Source organism: Carica papaya, chromosome 3 (genome assembly GCF_054855325.1).
Source record: "Carica papaya isolate Zhongbai chromosome 3, ASM5485532v1, whole genome shotgun sequence".
Lineage (NCBI taxonomy): Eukaryota > Viridiplantae > Streptophyta > Magnoliopsida > Brassicales > Caricaceae > Carica > Carica papaya.
Window position 1 is genome coordinate 27,962,044 of NC_142311.1, and position 4,918 is coordinate 27,966,961.

General features: G+C 38.9%; 1 long non-coding RNA gene across 1 annotated transcript; it reads right to left on the minus strand.

The window, feature by feature from the left end:
- Window positions 1–1,457: 1,457 nt before the first annotated feature.
- Window positions 1,458–3,405, minus strand: LOC148267511 (uncharacterized). Its single transcript, XR_015817499.1, has 3 exons — window positions 3,100–3,405; window positions 2,722–2,889; window positions 1,458–1,679 (listed from the first exon to the last, which is right to left on the minus strand). It is a non-coding gene; the product is annotated as an uncharacterized LOC148267511 (long non-coding RNA).
- Between the last annotated feature and the right edge of the window lie 1,513 nt (window positions 3,406–4,918).

Here is a 4,918-nt window from a genome sequence, read left to right on the forward strand (position 1 = left end):
TCTAATAGCATAGTGAAAGAAGTGACATTCTTTTGTATTTTGACTTTTTATTTTGTAGCCACTTCTGTCCTAACTTTTATGTATGTAATTAGAACTCATATATATTTTTAAGGGATTTGTATTAATTTGTTACCTTGCATAATATTTCATCATGCACTCGTTATTCTATTTTTGTATTTGACACCCATTTGCCTTAAGTAGCATTTGGGATGTTAGAGATTGTATCAGAACAGAATTACACGAATCAAATCCCTTACATTGAGGCTTAGGTAGAAAGACCCTTAATACCTAGGAAGAATAAGTCCTCTTATAAAAAATTATCCCACCAACTCGTGTCTTCCTTTCTTTTGTAGGAATGACGCGAGGAAGACCATCTGTAGAGCATACTGAGTGACCTAAAGCCTCGGATCACCCGACCAAGGCTGAATTTGTCGAACTCTTTCGAGCCATCCAAGGATTGACTGCACCCTTAGGACAAAATCAAGCCAACCTTTATCCACTTCCTACCCCCAAATACTGAATAGCTGAGAGGTCCATCTCCTAAAACATATCAGAGTTTAGGAAGCTTAATCCACCACATTTTAAAGGTGGCCCTGACCCTTAGTAACTGAAGCCTGGATCTTCTAGATAGAGAAGCTTTTCTTTGTCCTAGGCCTGACTAAGGAATAGAAGGTTCCCCTAGTAGTTTTTATCCTCAATGGTGAAACCGAACACTGGTGGCAACTCAAGAAGGAAGTCTTACCTACCCCTACCACCTGAGAAGTTTTCATGGATGCATTCTTTGATAACTTTTTCCCTGCCTATGTCCGAAAAAAGAAAGAGTAAGAATTTTAGGAACTCCGCTAAGAAAATCTAACGGTTGCCCAGTATGCAACCCATTGTGTCCAACTGTCTAGGTTTGCTCCTCTAATGGTCACACCACAAAAGCCGAAAAGGTAGAAAGTCTCTAAAAGGCCTTTATGCCAACATCTATGATCGGGTCGTGATGCTAAGACCTAGCTCGTATACAGAGGTGCTAGAACATGTCCAATTGGCTAAAGACCTCATCTCGGCCAAGCTCCAATACATTGCCTGAATCCGTACCCAACAACATCCCCAACAACATAGGAGTAGATTGCCTGATCCAGTAAGTAGCCACCCCAATAAATGAACTAGAGTTGCTCTTCCCCCTACCTTACCTCCACCTACAGTTCGACCTACCCAACCTAATAAACCCTATCAGCATTGTGGTCACTTGCATGGTGACCTACCCTGTCGTCGTATCAATCACGCTTACTATCAGTGCGGAAGCACCCAACATCTCATTAAAGGAAGCCCCCTACGACCAAAGGACATAGCCAGGCCTGTAATTGGTGCGAAAACACCCTTTTCTATTCCTCGAGAGCATTGAGACAACTCGAATATCTATTTATGAGCCTTCCAATAGTACTGATCATCTCTGTAACGACCCCGGAAATATTAAAATGAAATGAGTATTTAATTATATCATATGCGGAAGCGAGATCAAAATTTCAGTTAACATCCCTTACACGAAAACCAAAAACGTACTTAAAATATAAAAGATTAAACTAACTAAAAGAGAAACTCGAAAATAAAGCTATGATTATGACTACAGAGTCTCTAGGCATCCCTTTCGTTGTCCTCCTGCGGAACGGGCTCGGGAACCATGTCTTCCTGATCTGAAATGGTTAAATAAGGAGTGAGCTACACTAGCCCAGTAAGAACATCACGATATCTCACCGTCACGGAGGTAAAGGTGGGTAGAAAACACAAAGGACCCATGGAGCATGTTTTACTACAAATCCTTTTATTTATGATAAAACCTTTACCATCCACTTACCTCGGTGGAATTTATGAAACAATATAAGAAAAACAATAACATTATCATAATCATGGAATAATATAAGCTGTAAAACATAACACTTATCACGCCTCTTGTAATTCAATCATTATACAACATATCTTTTTCTCATTTACCAGCCTACTAGTATCCGTGGGGGTCCATAGGGGTCCCGCTACCCGTTAACCTTTAATATTCATAATCAGTTTCTAGGGCCGTCCCCATACCCCGTCCGGTATGGGCGCCAAAACCATAAACCTCAATACCCCGTCCGGTATGAGGGTGAAACGGGCCGTCCCCATACCCCGTCCGGTATGGGCGCCAAAACCATAAACCTCAATACCCCGTCCGGTATGAGGGTGAAACGGGCCGTCCCCATACCCCGTCCGGTATGGGCGCCAAAACCATAAGATCTCCATACCCCGTCCGGCATGTGAGACCACAATCCCGGTAGGGTTCCCTACGGACTCGGTCCGTCCACCATCTCCCAGGATATCTAGTCAGGCTGACCCCATTACACAATTATCAATTTATACAATCTTCCATTCTTTTTTCCCTCAATCAGCATCGTCAATTCACATTTAAACAAGCAAATCGTAATTCATGCCAAACAGACAACATACAGTATCAGTTTTTCAGTCATTCAACCCATAATTAATAAAAACGTAATATATGCACACAAATCTGTAAAATGAACACATCAAACCTCATTTTGCATTTAAAGCTGTAAACAGGCCAAATAACAGTAAATCACCAATCACACTAGACTCGGGCTCCATTAGCCACCTTAAGCAATTTCACACATTCGTTAATTCAAGAAATACCGTTTTATCATTTTGAACTTTAATACCGTGATAGGAAATAGGGTGAGGGGTCCTTACCTATTTTCGGGATTCGAATACGATTCACAGTGCGCCTACAGGCTGTTCCTAATTTTCCCTGAATTTTTCCTGGAAAACTGAAACGCACTAACGGTACCGGCGGCGACGCTCTCGGGTGCGGCGGCTCTCCGGCGAGGTTCGTGTTTTGGTGATTCGGCTCCGGTCAACCTGTAGAGAAAAGAATGGTGATCACGGTGATATAAAAATTGCATCAAACGGAGGCTGGGAAGGGCCTCGTCGGAGGCAAAAACTGAGAAGGGGCGCGGCGGTGCCGCTGGTCTTCGGCCGCATATTCCGGCCGTTTGGCCAGGATTTTGTCTTCGATTTGGCCACAAGAGGAATCAGCATGGAAAAACGAGTCGGGAGTATGAAATTTACCTCGATCGGCGGTCGGAAATTTTCCCGGCGCGGCGGCGGGTGGCGGCGGCCGGCTTCTGGTTTGTCTTCTCCGGCGAGCGGCAGGCAGCTAGGGTTTGTGGTCTGGTGTGGGGGTTCTATTTATAACCCCTTGCCTTTTGATCTCAGCCGTCCATTTTGTTTTAATCTGGGCCGTTCGTTTTTGATTGAATCTGGGCCATCCGTGCGATTGCATCTGGACTGTCCGATCGCGCGATTGATCTGGGCCGTCCGATCGCGCTCACGTGGATCGCCAACGTGGCCCGTTCCGGAGTGACGTGGTCTTGCCATGTGGCAGGCCCCGGTTGGCCGGGATTGCTGACCGGGCCTGCTGATGTGGCTGCCGACGTGGCTTTTTTTTTTTTTTTTTTTTTGGCTCCTTTTCTCCGGGCGCTACAATCTCTTTGTTTAAATTTGACATATAATTATCCATTTACTATTTTTTTAATGAACTATGATAAATGAATCTAGTACGCTTAGTTTAAGCATACTAGATTGAATTACTAATGAGATATATTACTTAAATATCAGTCATCCCATTAAATGAAAGATTCTTTTTAAAGAGTTATAAGATATTATATAACAAAAATAGTTTTTAGTGATAGTTAAGACTTTATAGTCAGTTCAATATAACTTTGAGAAACTTTCTTCTGCTTGTTTTACTATTTATATAGGATATACTAATTTTTTTAGGCTGAGACGATCTTTGACCATGTACTATTCTTTGGTGGTTGCTTACTACCAATTTATTTAATAATTTTATCTTTTATCTCTCAAAACATTTAATGATCTTATTTTTTTAGAAACCAAGAATTTTTAGTATTAGGAAAAACATCCAGTTCTTTAATAAACTATTATTTTTTATAAAATAAGATCTATCTATATTTAAAAGAAAGCCAATAGCATATCACTAATTTATACTAAATTAGATTCTTTATTTCATTTAAGGATTTTAGTACAATTCTCTTAAATAATAGGATTATGATAAATTAAAAAATAAATTCCAGGATACCACCCACTTCTTTTAAATATACTTTATATGTACATATTTTATAAATATAAATATGCCTACTTAAACAATATGTAGTATTATTGTTAGAAAATTTTTGAGATAGAAAAAGAATATACAAATACACACAAATATTTATGTATATATATATACACATAACAAGTTTATTTTCATTTTTCTTAATCTTCAAGCATAAATACAAAATCTAAATTTTTTATATTAATATTTTCTACAGTCTAAAACTGAAATCATAAGGTTTAAAGGATGAAACTTTTGAGAAGATTTGTACTAGCAAAATCTTGCAGGACCCAAGAACACATTCTACTCACTTTCACTCAATAAGGCTTCCCTTGTGCCATCCACACCAACATCCTTTTTTATTGTAGATGTGTTTCTCTTGGATAGTTTTCTTTATAATAAATTACTAACTATATGGATCAAATTAAAATTATTACTGTAGCTGAGTGGCTTTAATTTCTTTCACACATCTCACTAAAAGCTTCACTAGAAGAACAAACTTGATATGTTTGTTCTTGATCCATACAAGATTAAGTTTAACAAGATATTATGTTACAAGTTTGATGAGCATGAAATAGAGCCGGTGAAGTTTTTTCTAAGGAAAACAATCAACTTGGGAATTTGTTTCTTGTAACTCACAAGCTCGAATATCTGTTTATGAGCCTTCCAATAGTATTGATAATCTATTGATATAAATTTGACATATAAGTATACATTTATTATTTTTTTAACAACATATAATCAATGAATCCAATTCACTTAGTTTAAACATAT